The sequence below is a fragment of the Sinohyriopsis cumingii genome, chromosome 2, assembly GCF_028554795.1.
Source record: "Sinohyriopsis cumingii isolate HCF-2022 chromosome 2, ASM2855479v2, whole genome shotgun sequence".
NCBI lineage: Eukaryota > Metazoa > Mollusca > Bivalvia > Unionida > Unionidae > Sinohyriopsis > Sinohyriopsis cumingii.
In genome coordinates this window covers 58,665,789-58,689,205 of record NC_142962.1, presented here as the reverse complement: position 1 = coordinate 58,689,205, position 23,417 = coordinate 58,665,789, and the positions used below count along the sequence as shown (strand labels likewise).

Below are 23,417 nucleotides of genomic sequence, written 5' to 3'. Positions count from 1 at the left end.
ACCAAACTTGACTATGGATCGTGTGTGTACGGATCAGGTTATTTATCCCACGTTCAAATCCTTGGTCCGATACACAGTCAGGGACTTTGACTCTGGCTATATACACTTAAAACTTCCTTTTCCGAATTCCTCTATTATCAGGCAAATGAGCTATCACTATATCTCAGACGAATGAAACTGATCCTTCAGTATGCTACCAAACTATCTTCCAATCCAGATATACCCGCATATGTAGCATTTAGTTCCATATATCAAATTTCTACGTTCCGAAATCAAATTTTGTTCCATCTTTTTACGAACAGATTCGTCTTCTCTTTCAAACAGCAAAATGCAACATTGAAAAATATTGTTAACTCTTAATTTCCCAAATCAGCACCGAGATTATCAAAACATTCAAATTTTTTTTTTTTTTGACTTGTGAGAATTCATAAAGTCTTCAACAATTCATATCCTTTTCAGAGTAAATTCATCGAATTCAGAGCCTATCATTGTACCCATATGTCCATATATTCAGACAGTTAGAAAGACGTAAACAAAAGTTGTAGCTGCCAGTGACAAGCAATGTCATCATCAATAGCCGCTTACCGGATAAAGCCACACTTATTAGTGTAGAATCTACAGTCATACACGAAGCTTTGAGTGTGTGGGTGGGTGTGATTTGGAATTTTAACGTAGCTTTAATAATTTCTCAGTCATACCGTTACGATATCGGTAGTGTGACAGCTTATAGTGATGTCTAGTACTGGGGCATCATGCCGCATGCACATAGCATGATGTCCCACCCAGTCACATTATCCTGACGCCAGGAATACTATTCCTGACAATAACCTCTTAATGCTGAGCGACATCCGAGGCAGCTGCTAGTACTATTTTTATTAGTTTCCTCTGACCCTTGTCACGCCATTTTTGATATTTGGACATTTATGTTGGGGTGTAGGGTCTGAGTCCATTCTCTATCGAAAAGTTGGAATTCGCCTACATAATTTGGGGTCGGCATGTGGTAGCCGCTTACTAGCCGGAGCAGCAAACTTGAACGACCTTTCGTCGAGATATACCTGCATGAAATCGATAGGAATATGATTAATTTTCTCAAAACTCGTGAACATAGCATTCGTCATGTCTTTAATCCGCTGACAGACGTGACGAAAGTACGTTGTTGCTGAAATTTGACCTGGATCTGCCATTTGCATTCCGAGTCATATGACTATGCAAATCTCGCAACCTACATGTTAATGACATCAGCGGTCATATAGTCACGTGATTTCGACAATAAGCAAATTTTCGAAGTTGTTATACATAGAACTTGGACATATTATGTAGAAGTCAATTAATGTGTGTAAATAAATATAATGCACACTTAATTCTCAATACATTTATTCTGAGAACAACAGCCAGACACCTGTCGGTATCGCAGCAGGGACGAGATTAACATTCTCAAGAAGTGCCGATCACGTGTTAGCGATGTGTTTGTTGGTGTCACATGACAACCACAGTGACATGTGCTCTCTGCGTAAAGAATCTGATTTTCTTCAAATTGCTGAAACATTTACAGATTTTCGGTCGTTGTTTTCAAAATAAATATTTTGAGATGTTTATGCTTTTTTCTTTCATTTTTTTTATAAATATTACGTGACTTTCATTTATATGTTCGATTTGTTTTCCTACAGCAACACTACAATTGGTGTATTGTTGTTATCACTTGACTGTATGACCTTTGATATCATTGACATGTAGGGTGCAAGAGTTGTGTAGTCACGTCTGTCAGCGGATTAAAAACATAACGAATGCTATGATCGCAATTTATGAGAACATAAATCATATTCCTATCGATTTCAGGCAGGTATATTTTGATGAAAGATCGTTCAAGTCTGGGCTGGCTAGTAAGCCGCTACACCATGACAACACCAAATGCTGTCTGCGAATTCCAACTTTTAGGCAGGGAATGGAGGAATGGACTCTGACCCTACACCCCAACATAAACGTCCAAATATCAAAAAATTGGGGTGGCACGGGTCAGAGGAAACTCGAACAACATTTTAATAAGTCTCTGGAATGACTCAGATCGAAACCGCGACCTCCCGCATCTGAGGCGGCCGCTCTAATCACTAGGCCACTGCAGCGGTACGAAGTTTTGAGCTATATTGAAACCAATAAATAAAAACAAATTATATCATCTTTCCGGATTCCTTTTCCACAATAAAAGCCCTGCAGAATTTTAAATTTGACAGGCCGTTCATACCCAATATTTTTACAAAAACAATGCTCTCATACGTTTTGAGAAACATGTTTTGTGCTGATTTTTTATTAATTGCTTTACATATCAGTTCCGTGACGTCACCCATGTTAATTTGCCGTTTGAGGTCATACATTTCGGGGTACTATTTCTATAAAAACGCTTTTGAGGCCCAAGTGGCCTATATAACTACAGTTGTTCGAAAGCTACCTTATTGTAAATAAGCCTGTGATTCCAGTGGCAAAAACAGAAACGTCAATGTTTGGCTTGCAAATGTATGGTTTGCATGCATAATATAAATTGATGATCATGCCGAATTACCAGTACTAGCATCGACTTTGGACAAGTGAACAATCCCTATTTGATTTGGCTATTTCTTAGTTTGCTCTTTAAAGCTCAAAAATCGTTCGTTGAAATAAAACCAAATTAAGTTGTTGGTATATCTTTCTCTGTTGTTTTTTTTTTTTTTTTAACATTGACAATTTCGATGATTATCTTACGTACGGATAATATAATTTTAGAAACATATTTTCCACAAGCATGTCCCTTGACTGTGGTTGCCGCTCTATTCCAATTTACAGGTATGAATCTTAATGGAGAAAATGATCAGAACTATCACTGAAGCAAGCTTTAAAAATACACCTGCACCAAAATATATTCCCACCTCCGGCGGGACTCGAACCCGCAATCCCCGGCTTAGGAGGCCGGTGCCTTATCCATTAGGCCACGGAGGCGTTGAAGGCTTTGAAAACATATTTTGATCTGTCTGTGTCTTATCATCGGGCAAAAATTCATTCTACGATGAAATGTCAATGTTTAACAATATAATAAACAACTGTGTACACGAAATACGCTCGTTGCAAATTTACTGGGTTTTTTATATATACATTGGAAAGAGAATCTATAAGGTCCTCAAATATTTTCATATTTTACTTCGTATTCAAGAGCAACGATGATACTAGAACGATATAATTTTAATGAAGAGCCATCAACTTTAATTAGAAGAAGAAATCTAAGAAATGGTAGTTATAAGATGGTCCTTTTCAATAGATGTAACTGAGGCCGAAACGTTCTCATTTATTTATTCCGCTATTTACAAGTCAGATTAACCTAAGGTACCAGATATATTTTGATGAAAGGTCGTACAAGTTTCCTGGGCCGGCTAGTAAACGGCTACCCAATGCCAACACCTAATGCTGTCTGCACATTCCAACTTTTAGATTCGGAATAGACTCTGGCCCTACACCCCAGCATAAATGTCCAAATATCAAACAAATGGAACGGCAAGTGTCAGAGGAAACTCGGACTACATTTTTATAAGTCTCTGGTATGACTCGGTTGGAAATCCCTATTTGATTTTGACATTTCTCAGTTTGCTCTTTATAGCCTAAAATCGTCCGTTCAAATAAAACCAAATTAAGTTATTTCTGTATCTTCCTCTGTCTCCTTTTTTAACATTTAAAAGAAAAATATAGAAACCTTTTTTCTACAAGAATGTACCTTGAATGTGGCTGCCACTCTCATCCAATTTACAGGTAAGAATCTCAATTAAGAAGTAATCAGAACTGGCACTGAAGGAAGCTTTAGAATACACCTACACCAAAATACATTCCCACCTCCGGCGGGACTCGAACCCGCAATCCCCGGCTTAGAAGGCCGGTGCCTTATCCATTAGGCCACGGAGACACTGATGGCTGTTTAAACGCATTTTGATCTGTCTGTGATGGTTGCTTAAAGATAATTTGATCTGTCTGTCATTTATCATCTGACAAATATTCATTCTATGATGAAATGTTAATCTTAAGCAATAACATAAATAACTGTGCACACGCAATACGCCCTATGCAAATTTAGTGTTATTTACCTTGTTATTCCTGTTGCTGAAGTCGTTGCTATTGTCACTACAATTATTATTATTATTATTATTCTCGAAGACGAAAACAATAACAACGATAAATAACAATTAACAGCCTCAGCAACATTGTCAAAGATGCCATTTCAACCCCTTTCACGAAAATATATAAATAAATAAGTAAATTGGGTTTTGCTGGCTTTTCATATATACATTGGAAAGAGAATCTATAAGGTCCTCATATATTTCCATATTTTATTTCGTATTCAAGAGGAACGATGATATTATTAGAACGATCTAATTTTATTGAAGAGCCTTGAACTTTAATTAGAAGAAGAAATCTAAGAATTGGTAGATATAACATGGTCCTTTTCAATAAATGTAACTGAGGCCGAAACTTTCTCATTTTTATATTCAGCTATTTAGAAGTCAAACTAACCTCGGGTATCAATATTTACCGAGGAGTTGTTACTCTTCTTGTAAGCACTGCTATATACGGACAGATAATCAGACATTCGTTTTTTCATTAGGTGGGGAGGGGTCTTATTATCGAAATGAATTTCTCAAATTAAAATCTCTTTCACAATTTCTACAGCTTTCATGATTTTCCAAACACATCCATCCATCCATACATGTACTCATGCATACATACATACATACGTACGTACGTACATACTAGAGTACATCTCCTGCAATAGCACCAACATCTTCAGCAGGGACCATCTATCACTTTGATTTTCTCCACTTATCCTGAACACCATTCTGATAGTACAAAAACAGTGTTGGTCAGTCACTACCTGTTTGGAAGTAGGCAGCCAGCATTTCGGCCTAACGCTTCATCCATAATCAGACGTTTTGCCAAATGTTTGAATCTACACTTGACAGTTTGTTCCTGTTATCCTCAGAGCGCTCAGCATCTTACAGTCTGATTCATTACAAAACCCTGCCCTACCCACCTCTACTCGCAACAACCAAGACTTCCATTCTCTTGCATGTATCCCTCTGCTCTGTATACTTGATCAAATTTCTTTCATGATCTTCATGACACCTCTCCTCCCAACTTTAAGTCAACTTAATTGTCACCAGCTTCTTCCTAGACACATGCCAAATCAGAACGTTTAGAGGCAGACAAGTCTGCACAATTTCCGAGAAACCAATTTCTTACTCATGGTTCACACATGCATGTCCCAACTGTCAGATTGAGTGAAGATCGTTTTCGTTTATACCTAAGATGTACTGATTTCAACTTCTCGTGGGTCAATCAATCCAAAAGCTGCCTATATGTTTGGACATTAACTAAAACGAAAATTTGCTTCTTCCGACTGAATGACGGATATATTTCCTCTCGCGGCTGCAAAACTACACTAGTCGCCACTAGTGAAATCACTGAGGATTTCACCCACTCAGTCAAGTATATTCGTTATTCATTCGTTTCCACCAAATATTCTATATAATGGCCTACTTGAAGCTAGAGGGACAGTGTTTTGAAAGTCATTAAATATTTCTAGTCCCATAAGTCAGACACCCCCCACCCCCAAATATGTGCTGATATTTTAGAACTATTTGTCCGCCTGATTACACCCTTGTTAAATCTAGGAATTATTCACGGATCAATCGTCCGGTATCATTAAGAAGCTGTATTTATTTGCAAAACCATTCAATAGATGCTAAATAACCAACTAAACTAGCACCTTATATTAAATGGCATAGTACCAGAGGTTCGGCGTGGAATCAGAAATCAAAGAAGCACAATTGACCAACTTGTCAGACATGACAAATGTATTAATTAGAGATATTTTCATAAAGAAAGAACATATACTTCCCGCTTTTTCGACTTGGTGAAATTTTTTGACATCATATAGAAGTACGGCATAATGAATAACCTGTTCAGTCTAGGCCTAACTTCATTCCAATTTTGTAAATGAGACTTCAGAGTTAAGGTTGATAGAACCCTTTCTTCAAAGTTAACCTCATGAGATTGATATACCTCAGGGCAGCATTGACAGTTACCCTTATCAGCATTAGAATTACCAGATCAGTGAAATGCCCTAATCCAGGACCTGACTGCTCATTGTATGTTGAAGACCTTTTGATCTGCTATAAACCAAAGAAAATGCATACGATTGAACGTCAACCACAGATGAACATAAACTGAGTTCAGAAATGGAAGGAAGTAAAATGGAGTTGAAATGTTCGACATCAAAATCTAACCGAAGGCATTTCGGCCGATAACATCGCATTCCTTATGATCCAAAGCTTTATCTTGAAGATTGTCTTGTTCCTGCTGTGGTGGAGAACATATTTATTGGCCTTATATTCGACCTAAAATAAATCTTGTCTACATATTAGATATCTCAGGAACAAATGTCAAAACGACCTTAGCCAACTCACATTCTCGGGAGCTGATAGGAAGGCCTTGCTCCAGCTACAGAAGGTCATTAGTAAAAACCAAACTTGACTATGGATCGTGTGTGTACGGATCAGGTTATTTATCCCACGTTCAAATCCTTGGTCCGATACACAGTCAGGGACTTTGACTCTGGCTATATACACTTAAAACTTCCTTTTCCGAATTCCTCTATTATCAGGCAAATGAGCTATCACTATATCTCAGACGAATGAAACTGATCCTTCAGTATGCTACCAAACTATCTTCCAATCCAGATATACCCGCATATGTAGCATTTAGTTCCATATATCAAATTTCTACGTTCCGAAATCAAATTTTGTTCCATCTTTTTACGAACAGATTCGTCTTCTCTTTCAAACAGCAAAATGCAACATTGAAAAATATTGTTAACTCTTAATTTCCCAAATCAGCACCGAGATTATCAAAACATTCAAATTTTTTTTTTTTTTTGACTTGTGAGAATTCATAAAGTCTTCAACAATTCATATCCTTTTCAGAGTAAATTCATCGAATTCAGAGCCTATCATTGTACCCATATGTCCATATATTCAGACAGTTAGAAAGACGTAAACAAAAGTTGTAGCTGCCAGTGACAAGCAATGTCATCATCAATAGCCGCTTACCGGATAAAGCCACACTTATTAGTGTAGAATCTACAGTCATACACGAAGCTTTGAGTGTGTGGGTGGGTGTGATTTGGAATTTTAACGTAGCTTTAATAATTTCTCAGTCATACCGTTACGATATCGGTAGTGTGACAGCTTATAGTGATGTCTAGTACTGGGGCATCATGCCGCATGCACATAGCATGATGTCCCACCCAGTCACATTATCCTGACGCCAGGAATACTATTCCTGACAATAACCTCTTAATGCTGAGCGACATCCGAGGCAGCTGCTAGTACTATTTTTATTAGTTTCCTCTGACCCTTGTCACGCCATTTTTGATATTTGGACATTTATGTTGGGGTGTAGGGTCTGAGTCCATTCTCTATCGAAAAGTTGGAATTCGCCTACATAATTTGGGGTCGGCATGTGGTAGCCGCTTACTAGCCGGAGCAGCAAACTTGAACGACCTTTCGTCGAGATATACCTGCATGAAATCGATAGGAATATGATTAATTTTCTCAAAACTCGTGAACATAGCATTCGTCATGTCTTTAATCCGCTGACAGACGTGACGAAAGTACGTTGTTGCTGAAATTTGACCTGGATCTGCCATTTGCATTCCGAGTCATATGACTATGCAAATCTCGCAACCTACATGTTAATGACATCAGCGGTCATATAGTCACGTGATTTCGACAATAAGCAAATTTTCGAAGTTGTTATACATAGAACTTGGACATATTATGTAGAAGTCAATTAATGTGTGTAAATAAATATAATGCACACTTAATTCTCAATACATTTATTCTGAGAACAACAGCCAGACACCTGTCGGTATCGCAGCAGGGACGAGATTAACATTCTCAAGAAGTGCCGATCACGTGTTAGCGATGTGTTTGTTGGTGTCACATGACAACCACAGTGACATGTGCTCTCTGCGTAAAGAATCTGATTTTCTTCAAATTGCTGAAACATTTACAGATTTTCGGTCGTTGTTTTCAAAATAAATATTTTGAGATGTTTATGCTTTTTTCTTTCATTTTTTTTATAAATATTACGTGACTTTCATTTATATGTTCGATTTGTTTTCCTACAGCAACACTACAATTGGTGTATTGTTGTTATCACTTGACTGTATGACCTTTGATATCATTGACATGTAGGGTGCAAGAGTTGTGTAGTCACGTCTGTCAGCGGATTAAAAACATAACGAATGCTATGATCGCAATTTATGAGAACATAAATCATATTCCTATCGATTTCAGGCAGGTATATTTTGATGAAAGATCGTTCAAGTCTGGGCTGGCTAGTAAGCCGCTACACCATGACAACACCAAATGCTGTCTGCGAATTCCAACTTTTAGGCAGGGAATGGAGGAATGGACTCTGACCCTACACCCCAACATAAACGTCCAAATATCAAAAAATTGGGGTGGCACGGGTCAGAGGAAACTCGAACAACATTTTAATAAGTCTCTGGAATGACTCAGATCGAAACAGCGACCTCCCGCATCTGAGGCGGCCGCTCTAATCACTAGGCCACTGCAGCGGTACGAAGTTTTGAGCTATATTGAAACCAATAAATAAAAACAAATTATATCATCTTTCCGGATTCCTTTTCCACAATAAAAGCCCTGCAGAATTTTAAATTTGACAGGCCGTTCATACCCAATATTTTTACAAAAACAATGCTCTCATACGTTTTGAGAAACATGTTTTGTGCTGATTTTTTATTAATTGCTTTACATATCAGTTCCGTGACGTCACCCATGTTAATTTGCCGTTTGAGGTCATACATTTCGGGGTACTATTTCTATAAAAACGCTTTTGAGGCCCAAGTGGCCTATATAACTACAGTTGTTCGAAAGCTACCTTATTGTAAATAAGCCTGTGATTCCAGTGGCAAAAACAGAAACGTCAATGTTTGGCTTGCAAATGTATGGTTTGCATGCATAATATAAATTGATGATCATGCCGAATTACCAGTACTAGCATCGACTTTGGACAAGTGAACAATCCCTATTTGATTTGGCTATTTCTTAGTTTGCTCTTTAAAGCTCAAAAATCGTTCGTTGAAATAAAACCAAATTAAGTTGTTGGTATATCTTTCTCTGTTGTTTTTTTTTTTTTTTAACATTGACAATTTCGATGATTATCTTACGTACGGATAATATAATTTTAGAAACATATTTTCCACAAGCATGTCCCTTGACTGTGGTTGCCGCTCTATTCCAATTTACAGGTATGAATCTTAATGGAGAAAATGATCAGAACTATCACTGAAGCAAGCTTTAAAAATACACCTGCACCAAAATATATTCCCACCTCCGGCGGGACTCGAACCCGCAATCCCCGGCTTAGGAGGCCGGTGCCTTATCCATTAGGCCACGGAGGCGTTGAAGGCTTTGAAAACATATTTTGATCTGTCTGTGTCTTATCATCGGGCAAAAATTCATTCTACGATGAAATGTCAATGTTTAACAATATAATAAACAACTGTGTACACGAAATACGCTCGTTGCAAATTTACTGGGTTTTTTATATATACATTGGAAAGAGAATCTATAAGGTCCTCAAATATTTTCATATTTTACTTCGTATTCAAGAGCAACGATGATACTAGAACGATATAATTTTAATGAAGAGCCATCAACTTTAATTAGAAGAAGAAATCTAAGAAATGGTAGTTATAAGATGGTCCTTTTCAATAGATGTAACTGAGGCCGAAACGTTCTCATTTATTTATTCCGCTATTTACAAGTCAGATTAACCTAAGGTACCAGATATATTTTGATGAAAGGTCGTACAAGTTTCCTGGGCCGGCTAGTAAACGGCTACCCAATGCCAACACCTAATGCTGTCTGCACATTCCAACTTTTAGATTCGGAATAGACTCTGGCCCTACACCCCAGCATAAATGTCCAAATATCAAACAAATGGAACGGCAAGTGTCAGAGGAAACTCGGACTACATTTTTATAAGTCTCTGGTATGACTCGGTTGGAAATCCCTATTTGATTTTGACATTTCTCAGTTTGCTCTTTATAGCCTAAAATCGTCCGTTCAAATAAAACCAAATTAAGTTATTTCTGTATCTTCCTCTGTCTCCTTTTTTAACATTTAAAAGAAAAATATAGAAACCTTTTTTCTACAAGAATGTACCTTGAATGTGGCTGCCACTCTCATCCAATTTACAGGTAAGAATCTCAATTAAGAAGTAATCAGAACTGGCACTGAAGGAAGCTTTAGAATACACCTACACCAAAATACATTCCCACCTCCGGCGGGACTCGAACCCGCAATCCCCGGCTTAGAAGGCCGGTGCCTTATCCATTAGGCCACGGAGACACTGATGGCTGTTTAAACGCATTTTGATCTGTCTGTGATGGTTGCTTAAAGATAATTTGATCTGTCTGTCATTTATCATCTGACAAATATTCATTCTATGATGAAATGTTAATCTTAAGCAATAACATAAATAACTGTGCACACGCAATACGCCCTATGCAAATTTAGTGTTATTTACCTTGTTATTCCTGTTGCTGAAGTCGTTGCTATTGTCACTACAATTATTATTATTATTATTATTCTCGAAGACGAAAACAATAACAACGATAAATAACAATTAACAGCCTCAGCAACATTGTCAAAGATGCCATTTCAACCCCTTTCACGAAAATATATAAATAAATAAGTAAATTGGGTTTTGCTGGCTTTTCATATATACATTGGAAAGAGAATCTATAAGGTCCTCATATATTTCCATATTTTATTTCGTATTCAAGAGGAACGATGATATTATTAGAACGATCTAATTTTATTGAAGAGCCTTGAACTTTAATTAGAAGAAGAAATCTAAGAATTGGTAGATATAACATGGTCCTTTTCAATAAATGTAACTGAGGCCGAAACTTTCTCATTTTTATATTCAGCTATTTAGAAGTCAAACTAACCTCGGGTATCAATATTTACCGAGGAGTTGTTACTCTTCTTGTAAGCACTGCTATATACGGACAGATAATCAGACATTCGTTTTTTCATTAGGTGGGGAGGGGTCTTATTATCGAAATGAATTTCTCAAATTAAAATCTCTTTCACAATTTCTACAGCTTTCATGATTTTCCAAACACATCCATCCATCCATACATGTACTCATGCATACATACATACATACGTACGTACGTACATACTAGAGTACATCTCCTGCAATAGCACCAACATCTTCAGCAGGGACCATCTATCACTTTGATTTTCTCCACTTATCCTGAACACCATTCTGATAGTACAAAAACAGTGTTGGTCAGTCACTACCTGTTTGGAAGTAGGCAGCCAGCATTTCGGCCTAACGCTTCATCCATAATCAGACGTTTTGCCAAATGTTTGAATCTACACTTGACAGTTTGTTCCTGTTATCCTCAGAGCGCTCAGCATCTTACAGTCTGATTCATTACAAAACCCTGCCCTACCCACCTCTACTCGCAACAACCAAGACTTCCATTCTCTTGCATGTATCCCTCTGCTCTGTATACTTGATCAAATTTCTTTCATGATCTTCATGACACCTCTCCTCCCAACTTTAAGTCAACTTAATTGTCACCAGCTTCTTCCTAGACACATGCCAAATCAGAACGTTTAGAGGCAGACAAGTCTGCACAATTTCCGAGAAACCAATTTCTTACTCATGGTTCACACATGCATGTCCCAACTGTCAGATTGAGTGAAGATCGTTTTCGTTTATACCTAGGATGTACTGATTTCAACTTCTCGTGGGTCAATCAATCCAAAAGCTGCCTATATGTTTGGACATTAACTAAAACGAAAATTTGCTTCTTCCGACTGAATGACGGATATATTTCCTCTCGCGGCTGCAAAACTACACTAGTCGCCACTAGTGAAATCACTGAGGATTTCACCCACTCAGTCAAGTATATTCGTTATTCATTCGTTTCCACCAAATATTCTATATAATGGCCTACTTGAAGCTAGAGGGACAGTGTTTTGAAAGTCATTAAATATTTCTAGTCCCATAAGTCAGACACCCCCCACCCCCAAATATGTGCTGATATTTTAGAACTATTTGTCCGCCTGATTACACCCTTGTTAAATCTAGGAATTATTCACGGATCAATCGTCCGGTATCATTAAGAAGCTGTATTTATTTGCAAAACCATTCAATAGATGCTAAATAACCAACTAAACTAGCACCTTATATTAAATGGCATAGTACCAGAGGTTCGGCGTGGAATCAGAAATCAAAGAAGCACAATTGACCAACTTGTCAGACATGACAAATGTATTAATTAGAGATATTTTCATAAAGAAAGAACATATACTTCCCGCTTTTTCGACTTGGTGAAATTTTTTGACATCATATAGAAGTACGGCATAATGAATAACCTGTTCAGTCTAGGCCTAACTTCATTCCAATTTTGTAAATGAGACTTCAGAGTTAAGGTTGATAGAACCCTTTCTTCAAAGTTAACCTCATGAGATTGATATACCTCAGGGCAGCATTCACAGTTACCCTTATCAGCATTAGAATTACCAGATCAGTGAAATGCCCTAATCCAGGACCTGACTGCTCATTGTATGTTGAAGACCTTTTGATCTGCTATAAACCAAAGAAAATGCATACGATTGAACGTCAACCACAGATGAACATAAACTGAGTTCAGAAATGGAAGGAAGTAAAATGGAGTTGAAATGTTCGACATCAAAATCTAACCGAAGGCATTTCGGCCGATAACATCGCATTCCTTATGATCCAAAGCTTTATCTTGAAGATTGTCTTGTTCCTGCTGTGGTGGAGAACATATTTATTGGCCTTATATTCGACCTAAAATAAATCTTGTCTACATATTAGATATCTCAGGAACAAATGTCAAAACGACCTTAGCCAACTCACATTCTCGGGAGCTGATAGGAAGGCCTTGCTCCAGCTACAGAAGGTCATTAGTAAAAACCAAACTTGACTATGGATCGTGTGTGTACGGATCAGGTTATTTATCCCACGTTCAAATCCTTGGTCCGATACACAGTCAGGGACTTTGACTCTGGCTATATACACTTAAAACTTCCTTTTCCGAATTCCTCTATTATCAGGCAAATGAGCTATCACTATATCTCAGACGAATGAAACTGATCCTTCAGTATGCTACCAAACTATCTTCCAATCCAGATATACCCGCATATGTAGCATTTAGTTCCATATATCAAATTTCTACGTTCCGAAATCAAATTTTGTTCCATCTTTTTACGAACAGATTCGTCTTCTCTTTCAAACAGCAAAATGCAACATTGAAAAATATTGTTAACTCTTAATTTCCCAAATCAGCACCGAGATTATCAAAACATTCAAATTTTTTTTTTTTTTTGACTTGTGAGAATTCATAAAGTCTTCAACAATTCATATCCTTTTCAGAGTAAATTCATCGAATTCAGAGCCTATCATTGTACCCATATGTCCATATATTCAGACAGTTAGAAAGACGTAAACAAAAGTTGTAGCTGCCAGTGACAAGCAATGTCATCATCAATAGCCGCTTACCGGATAAAGCCACACTTATTACTGTAGAATCTACAGTCATACACGAAGCTTTGAGTGTGTGGGTGGGTGTGATTTGGAATTTTAACGTAGCTTTAATAATTTCTCAGTCATACCGTTACGATATCGGTAGTGTGACAGCTTATAGTGATGTCTAGTACTGGGGCATCATGCCGCATGCACATAGCATGATGTCCCACCCAGTCACATTATCCTGACGCCAGGAATACTATTCCTGACAATAACCTCTTAATGCTGAGCGACATCCGAGGCAGCTGCTAGTACTATTTTTATTAGTTTCCTCTGACCCTTGTCACGCCATTTTTGATATTTGGACATTTATGTTGGGGTGTAGGGTCTGAGTCCATTCTCTATCGAAAAGTTGGAATTCGCCTACATAATTTGGGGTCGGCATGTGGTAGCCGCTTACTAGCCGGAGCAGCAAACTTGAACGACCTTTCGTCGAGATATACCTGCATGAAATCGATAGGAATATGATTAATTTTCTCAAAACTCGTGAACATAGCATTCGTCATGTCTTTAATCCGCTGACAGACGTGACGAAAGTACGTTGTTGCTGAAATTTGACCTGGATCTGCCATTTGCATTCCGAGTCATATGACTATGCAAATCTCGCAACCTACATGTTAATGACATCAGCGGTCATATAGTCACGTGATTTCGACAATAAGCAAATTTTCGAAGTTGTTATACATAGAACTTGGACATATTATGTAGAAGTCAATTAATGTGTGTAAATAAATATAATGCACACTTAATTCTCAATACATTTATTCTGAGAACAACAGCCAGACACCTGTCGGTATCGCAGCAGGGACGAGATTAACATTCTCAAGAAGTGCCGATCACGTGTTAGCGATGTGTTTGTTGGTGTCACATGACAACCACAGTGACATGTGCTCTCTGCGTAAAGAATCTGATTTTCTTCAAATTGCTGAAACATTTACAGATTTTCGGTCGTTGTTTTCAAAATAAATATTTTGAGATGTTTATGCTTTTTTCTTTCATTTTTTTTATAAATATTACGTGACTTTCATTTATATGTTCGATTTGTTTTCCTACAGCAACACTACAATTGGTGTATTGTTGTTATCACTTGACTGTATGACCTTTGATATCATTGACATGTAGGGTGCAAGAGTTGTGTAGTCACGTCTGTCAGCGGATTAAAAACATAACGAATGCTATGATCGCAATTTATGAGAACATAAATCATATTCCTATCGATTTCAGGCAGGTATATTTTGATGAAAGATCGTTCAAGTCTGGGCTGGCTAGTAAGCCGCTACACCATGACAACACCAAATGCTGTCTGCGAATTCCAACTTTTAGGCAGGGAATGGAGGAATGGACTCTGACCCTACACCCCAACATAAACGTCCAAATATCAAAAAATTGGGGTGGCACGGGTCAGAGGAAACTCGAACAACATTTTAATAAGTCTCTGGAATGACTCAGATCGAAACAGCGACCTCCCGCATCTGAGGCGGCCGCTCTAATCACTAGGCCACTGCAGCGGTACGAAGTTTTGAGCTATATTGAAACCAATAAATAAAAACAAATTATATCATCTTTCCGGATTCCTTTTCCACAATAAAAGCCCTGCAGAATTTTAAATTTGACAGGCCGTTCATACCCAATATTTTTACAAAAACAATGCTCTCATACGTTTTGAGAAACATGTTTTGTGCTGATTTTTTATTAATTGCTTTACATATCAGTTCCGTGACGTCACCCATGTTAATTTGCCGTTTGAGGTCATACATTTCGGGGTACTATTTCTATAAAAACGCTTTTGAGGCCCAAGTGGCCTATATAACTACAGTTGTTCGAAAGCTACCTTATTGTAAATAAGCCTGTGATTCCAGTGGCAAAAACAGAAACGTCAATGTTTGGCTTGCAAATGTATGGTTTGCATGCATAATATAAATTGATGATCATGCCGAATTACCAGTACTAGCATCGACTTTGGACAAGTGAACAATCCCTATTTGATTTGGCTATTTCTTAGTTTGCTCTTTAAAGCTCAAAAATCGTTCGTTGAAATAAAACCAAATTAAGTTGTTGGTATATCTTTCTCTGTTGTTTTTTTTTTTTTTTAACATTGACAATTTCGATGATTATCTTACGTACGGATAATATAATTTTAGAAACATATTTTCCACAAGCATGTCCCTTGACTGTGGTTGCCGCTCTATTCCAATTTACAGGTATGAATCTTAATGGAGAAAATGATCAGAACTATCACTGAAGCAAGCTTTAAAAATACACCTGCACCAAAATATATTCCCACCTCCGGCGGGACTCGAACCCGCAATCCCCGGCTTAGGAGGCCGGTGCCTTATCCATTAGGCCACGGAGGCGTTGAAGGCTTTGAAAACATATTTTGATCTGTCTGTGTCTTATCATCGGGCAAAAATTCATTCTACGATGAAATGTCAATGTTTAACAATATAATAAACAACTGTGTACACGAAATACGCTCGTTGCAAATTTACTGGGTTTTTTATATATACATTGGAAAGAGAATCTATAAGGTCCTCAAATATTTTCATATTTTACTTCGTATTCAAGAGCAACGATGATACTAGAACGATATAATTTTAATGAAGAGCCATCAACTTTAATTAGAAGAAGAAATCTAAGAAATGGTAGTTATAAGATGGTCCTTTTCAATAGATGTAACTGAGGCCGAAACGTTCTCATTTATTTATTCCGCTATTTACAAGTCAGATTAACCTAAGGTACCAGATATATTTTGATGAAAGGTCGTACAAGTTTCCTGGGCCGGCTAGTAAACGGCTACCCAATGCCAACACCTAATGCTGTCTGCACATTCCAACTTTTAGATTCGGAATAGACTCTGGCCCTACACCCCAGCATAAATGTCCAAATATCAAACAAATGGAACGGCAAGTGTCAGAGGAAACTCGGACTACATTTTTATAAGTCTCTGGTATGACTCGGTTGGAAATCCCTATTTGATTTTGACATTTCTCAGTTTGCTCTTTATAGCCTAAAATCGTCCGTTCAAATAAAACCAAATTAAGTTATTTCTGTATCTTCCTCTGTCTCCTTTTTTAACATTTAAAAGAAAAATATAGAAACCTTTTTTCTACAAGAATGTACCTTGAATGTGGCTGCCACTCTCATCCAATTTACAGGTAAGAATCTCAATTAAGAAGTAATCAGAACTGGCACTGAAGGAAGCTTTAGAATACACCTACACCAAAATACATTCCCACCTCCGGCGGGACTCGAACCCGCAATCCCCGGCTTAGAAGGCCGGTGCCTTATCCATTAGGCCACGGAGACACTGATGGCTGTTTAAACGCATTTTGATCTGTCTGTGATGGTTGCTTAAAGATAATTTGATCTGTCTGTCATTTATCATCTGACAAATATTCATTCTATGATGAAATGTTAATCTTAAGCAATAACATAAATAACTGTGCACACGCAATACGCCCTATGCAAATTTAGTGTTATTTACCTTGTTATTCCTGTTGCTGAAGTCGTTGCTATTGTCACTACAATTATTATTATTATTATTATTCTCGAAGACGAAAACAATAACAACGATAAATAACAATTAACAGCCTCAGCAACATTGTCAAAGATGCCATTTCAACCCCTTTCACGAAAATATATAAATAAATAAGTAAATTGGGTTTTGCTGGCTTTTCATATATACATTGGAAAGAGAATCTATAAGGTCCTCATATATTTCCATATTTTATTTCGTATTCAAGAGGAACGATGATATTATTAGAACGATCTAATTTTATTGAAGAGCCTTGAACTTTAATTAGAAGAAGAAATCTAAGAATTGGTAGATATAACATGGTCCTTTTCAATAAATGTAACTGAGGCCGAAACTTTCTCATTTTTATATTCAGCTATTTAGAAGTCAAACTAACCTCGGGTATCAATATTTACCGAGGAGTTGTTACTCTTCTTGTAAGCACTGCTATATACGGACAGATAATCAGACATTCGTTTTTTCATTAGGTGGGGAGGGGTCTTATTATCGAAATGAATTTCTCAAATTAAAATCTCTTTCACAATTTCTACAGCTTTCATGATTTTCCAAACACATCCATCCATCCATACATGTACTCATGCATACATACATACATACGTACGTACGTACATACTAGAGTACATCTCCTGCAATAGCACCAACATCTTCAGCAGGGACCATCTATCACTTTGATTTTCTCCACTTATCCTGAACACCATTCTGATAGTACAAAAACAGTGTTGGTCAGTCACTACCTGTTTGGAAGTAGGCAGCCAGCATTTCGGCCTAACGCTTCATCCATAATCAGACGTTTTGCCAAATGTTTGAATCTACACTTGACAGTTTGTTCCTGTTATCCTCAGAGCGCTCAGCATCTTACAGTCTGATTCATTACAAAACCCTGCCCTACCCACCTCTACTCGCAACAACCAAGACTTCCATTCTCTTGCATGTATCCCTCTGCTCTGTATACTTGATCAAATTTCTTTCATGATCTTCATGACACCTCTCCTCCCAACTTTAAGTCAACTTAATTGTCACCAGCTTCTTCCTAGACACATGCCAAATCAGAACGTTTAGAGGCAGACAAGTCTGCACAATTTCCGAGAAACCAATTTCTTACTCATGGTTCACACATGCATGTCCCAACTGTCAGATTGAGTGAAGATCGTTTTCGTTTATACCTAGGATGTACTGATTTCAACTTCTCGTGGGTCAATCAATCCAAAAGCTGCCTATATGTTTGGACATTAACTAAAACGAAAATTTGCTTCTTCCGACTGAATGACGGATATATTTCCTCTCGCGGCTGCAAAACTACACTAGTCGCCACTAGTGAAATCACTGAGGATTTCACCCACTCAGTCAAGTATATTCGTTATTCATTCGTTTCCACCAAATATTCTATATAATGGCCTACTTGAAGCTAGAGGGACAGTGTTTTGAAAGTCATTAAATATTTCTAGTCCCATAAGTCAGACACCCCCCACCCCCAAATATGTGCTGATATTTTAGAACTATTTGTCCGCCTGATTACACCCTTGTTAAATCTAGGAATTATTCACGGATCAATCGTCCGGTATCATTAAGAAGCTGTATTTATTTGCAAAACCATTCAATAGATGCTAAATAACCAACTAAACTAGCACCTTATATTAAATGGCATAGTACCAGAGGTTCGGCGTGGAATCAGAAATCAAAGAAGCACAATTGACCAACTTGTCAGACATGACAAATGTATTAATTAGAGATATTTTCATAAAGAAAGAACATATACTTCCCGCTTTTTCGACTTGGTGAAATTTTTTGACATCATATAGAAGTACGGCATAATGAATAACCTGTTCAGTCTAGGCCTAACTTCATTCCAATTTTGTAAATGAGACTTCAGAGTTAAGGTTGATAGAACCCTTTCTTCAAAGTTAACCTCATGAGATTGATATACCTCAGGGCAGCATTCACAGTTACCCTTATCAGCATTAGAATTACCAGATCAGTGAAATGCCCTAATCCAGGACCTGACTGCTCATTGTATGTTGAAGACCTTTTGATCTGCTATAAACCAAAGAAAATGCATACGATTGAACGTCAACCACAGATGAACATAAACTGAGTTCAGAAATGGAAGGAAGTAAAATGGAGTTGAAATGTTCGACATCAAAATCTAACCGAAGGCATTTCGGCCGATAACATCGCATTCCTTATGATCCAAAGCTTTATCTTGAAGATTGTCTTGTTCCTGCTGTGGTGGAGAACATATTTATTGGCCTTATATTCGACCTAAAATAAATCTTGTCTACATATTAGATATCTCAGGAACAAATGTCAAAACGACCTTAGCCAACTCACATTCTCGGGAGCTGATAGGAAGGCCTTGCTCCAGCTACAGAAGGTCATTAGTAAAAACCAAACTTGACTATGGATCGTGTGTGTACGGATCAGGTTATTTATCCCACGTTCAAATCCTTGGTCCGATACACAGTCAGGGACTTTGACTCTGGCTATATACACTTAAAACTTCCTTTTCCGAATTCCTCTATTATCAGGCAAATGAGCTATCACTATATCTCAGACGAATGAAACTGATCCTTCAGTATGCTACCAAACTATCTTCCAATCCAGATATACCCGCATATGTAGCATTTAGTTCCATATATCAAATTTCTACGTTCCGAAATCAAATTTTGTTCCATCTTTTTACGAACAGATTCGTCTTCTCTTTCAAACAGCAAAATGCAACATTGAAAAATATTGTTAACTCTTATTTCCCAAATCAGCACCGAGATTATCAAAACATTCAAATTTTTTTTTTTTTTTGACTTGTGAGAATTCATAAAGTCTTCAACAATTCATATCCTTTTCAGAGTAAATTCATCGAATTCAGAGCCTATCATTGTACCCATATGTCCATATATTCAGACAGTTAGAAAGACGTAAACAAAAGTTGTAGCTGCAGTGACAAGCAATGTCATCATCAATAGCCGCTTACCGGATAAAGCCACACTTATTAGTGTAGAATCTACAGTCATACACGAAGCTTTGAGTGTGTGGGTGGGTGTGATTTGGAATTTTAACGTAGCTTTAATAATTTCTCAGTCATACCGTTACGATATCGGTAGTGTGACAGCTTATAGTGATGTCTAGTACTGGGGCATCATGCCGCATGCACATAGCATGATGTCCCACCCAGTCACATTATCCTGACGCCAGGAATACTATTCCTGACAATAACCTCTTAATGCTGAGCGACATCCGAGGCAGCTGCTAGTACTATTTTTATTAGTTTCCTCTGACCCTTGTCACGCCATTTTTGATATTTGGACATTTATGTTGGGGTGTAGGGTCTGAGTCCATTCTCTATCGAAAAGTTGGAATTCGCCTACATAATTTGGGGTCGGCATGTGGTAGCCGCTTACTAGCCGGAGCAGCAAACTTGAACGACCTTTCGTCGAGATATACCTGCATGAAATCGATAGGAATATGATTAATTTTCTCAAAACTCGTGAACATAGCATTCGTCATGTCTTTAATCCGCTGACAGACGTGACGAAAGTACGTTGTTGCTGAAATTTGACCTGGATCTGCCATTTGCATTCCGAGTCATATGACTATGCAAATCTCGCAACCTACATGTTAATGACATCAGCGGTCATATAGTCACGTGATTTCGACAATAAGCAAATTTTCGAAGTTGTTATACATAGAACTTGGACATATTATGTAGAAGTCAATTAATGTGTGTAAATAAATATAATGCACACTTAATTCTCAATACATTTATTCTGAGAACAACAGCCAGACACCTGTCGGTATCGCAGCAGGGACGAGATTAACATTCTCAAGAAGTGCCGATCACGTGTTAGCGATGTGTTTGTTGGTGTCACATGACAACCACAGTGACATGTGCTCTCTGCGTAAAGAATCTGATTTTCTTCAAATTGCTGAAACATTTACAGATTTTCGGTCGTTGTTTTCAAAATAAATATTTTGAGATGTTTATGCTTTTTTCTTTCATTTTTTTTATAAATATTACGTGACTTTCATTTATATGTTCGATTTGTTTTCCTACAGCAACACTACAATTGGTGTATTGTTGTTATCACTTGACTGTATGACCTTTGATATCATTGACATGTAGGGTGCAAGAGTTGTGTAGTCACGTCTGTCAGCGGATTAAAAACATAACGAATGCTATGATCGCAATTTATGAGAACATAAATCATATTCCTATCGATTTCAGGCAGGTATATTTTGATGAAAGATCGTTCAAGTCTGGGCTGGCTAGTAAGCCGCTACACCATGACAACACCAAATGCTGTCTGCGAATTCCAACTTTTAGGCAGGGAATGGAGGAATGGACTCTGACCCTACACCCCAACATAAACGTCCAAATATCAAAAAATTGGGGTGGCACGGGTCAGAGGAAACTCGAACAACATTTTAATAAGTCTCTGGAATGACTCAGATCGAAACCGCGACCTCCCGCATCTGAGGCGGCCGCTCTAATCACTAGGCCACTGCAGCGGTACGAAGTTTTGAGCTATATTGAAACCAATAAATAAAAACAAATTATATCATCTTTCCGGATTCCTTTTCCACAATAAAAGCCCTGCAGAATTTTAAATTTGACAGGCCGTTCATACCCAATATTTTTACAAAAACAATGCTCTCATACGTTTTGAGAAACATGTTTTGTGCTGATTTTTTATTAATTGCTTTACATATCAGTTCCGTGACGTCACCCATGTTAATTTGCCGTTTGAGGTCATACATTTCGGGGTACTATTTCTATAAAAACGCTTTTGAGGCCCAAGTGGCCTATATAACTACAGTTGTTCGAAAGCTACCTTATTGTAAATAAGCCTGTGATTCCAGTGGCAAAAACAGAAACGTCAATGTTTGGCTTGCAAATGTATGGTTTGCATGCATAATATAAATTGATGATCATGCCGAATTACCAGTACTAGCATCGACTTTGGACAAGTGAACAATCCCTATTTGATTTGGCTATTTCTTAGTTTGCTCTTTAAAGCTCAAAAATCGTTCGTTGAAATAAAACCAAATTAAGTGTTGGTATATCTTTTCTCTGTTGTTTTTTTTTTTTTTTTAACATTGACAATTTCGATGATTATCTTACGTACGGATAATATAATTTTAGAAACATATTTTCCACAAGCATGTCCCTTGACTGTGGTTGCCGCTCTATTCCAATTTACAGGTATGAATCTTAATGGAGAAAATGATCAGAACTATCACTGAAGCAAGCTTTAAAAATACACCTGCACCAAAATATATTCCCACCTCCGGCGGGACTCGAACCCGCAATCCCGGCTTAGGAGGCCGGTGCCTTATCCATTAGGCCACGGAGGCGTTGAAGGCTTTGAAAACATATTTTGATCTGTCTGTGTCTTATCATCGGGCAAAAATTCATTCTACGATGAAATGTCAATGTTTAACAATATAATAAACAACTGTGTACACGAAATACGCTCGTTGCAAATTTACTGGGTTTTTATATATACATTGGAAAGAGAATCTATAAGGTCCTCAAATATTTTCATATTTTACTTCGTATTCAAGAGCAACGATGATACTAGAACGATATAATTTTAATGAAGAGCCATCAACTTTAATTAAGAAGAAAATCTAAGAAATGGTAGTTATAAGATGGTCCTTTTCAATAGATGTAACTGAGGCCGAAACGTTCTCATTTATTTATTCCGCTATTTACAAGTCAGATTAACCTAAGGTACCAGATATATTTTGATGAAAGGTCGTACAAGTTTCCTGGGCCGGCTAGTAAACGGCTACCCAATGCCAACACCTAATGCTGTCTGCACATTCCAACTTTTAGATTCGGAATAGACTCTGGCCCTACACCCCAGCATAAATGTCCAAATATCAAACAAATGGAACGGCAAGTGTCAGAGGAAACTCGGACTACATTTTTATAAGTCTCTGGTATGACTCGGTTGGAAATCCCTATTTGATTTTGACATTTCTCAGTTTGCTCTTTATAGCCTAAAATCGTCCGTTCAAATAAAACCAAATTAAGTTATTTCTGTATCTTCCTCTGTCTCCTTTTTTAACATTTAAAAGAAAAAATATAGAAACCTTTTTTCTACAAGAATGTACCTTGAATGTGGCTGCCACTCTCATCCAATTTACAGGTAAGAATCTCAATTAAGAAGTAATCAGAACTGGCACTGAAGGAAGCTTTAGAATA

The 23,417-nt window shown here is 37.6% G+C and overlaps 7 non-coding genes across 7 annotated transcripts; all 7 read right to left on the bottom strand.

The window, feature by feature from the left end:
* Window positions 1-2,894: 2,894 nt before the first annotated feature.
* Trnar-ccu (transfer RNA arginine (anticodon CCU)) lies at window positions 2,895-2,967 on the bottom strand. The gene has a single exon. It is a non-coding gene; the product is annotated as a tRNA-Arg (tRNA).
* Window positions 2,968-3,846: 879 nt separating this feature from the next.
* On the bottom strand, window positions 3,847-3,919 carry Trnar-ucu (transfer RNA arginine (anticodon UCU)). Its single transcript has one exon. It is a non-coding gene; the product is annotated as a tRNA-Arg (tRNA).
* A 5,507-nt stretch (window positions 3,920-9,426) lies between these two features.
* Trnar-ccu (transfer RNA arginine (anticodon CCU)) lies at window positions 9,427-9,499 on the bottom strand. The gene has a single exon. It is a non-coding gene; the product is annotated as a tRNA-Arg (tRNA).
* An 879-nt stretch (window positions 9,500-10,378) lies between these two features.
* Trnar-ucu (transfer RNA arginine (anticodon UCU)) lies at window positions 10,379-10,451 on the bottom strand. Its single transcript has one exon. It is a non-coding gene; the product is annotated as a tRNA-Arg (tRNA).
* Window positions 10,452-15,958: 5,507 nt separating this feature from the next.
* Trnar-ccu (transfer RNA arginine (anticodon CCU)) lies at window positions 15,959-16,031 on the bottom strand. The gene has a single exon. It is a non-coding gene; the product is annotated as a tRNA-Arg (tRNA).
* An 879-nt stretch (window positions 16,032-16,910) lies between these two features.
* Trnar-ucu (transfer RNA arginine (anticodon UCU)) lies at window positions 16,911-16,983 on the bottom strand. Its single transcript has one exon. It is a non-coding gene; the product is annotated as a tRNA-Arg (tRNA).
* A 5,506-nt stretch (window positions 16,984-22,489) lies between these two features.
* Trnar-ccu (transfer RNA arginine (anticodon CCU)) lies at window positions 22,490-22,561 on the bottom strand. Its single transcript has one exon. It is a non-coding gene; the product is annotated as a tRNA-Arg (tRNA).
* Window positions 22,562-23,417: the final 856 nt, after the last annotated feature.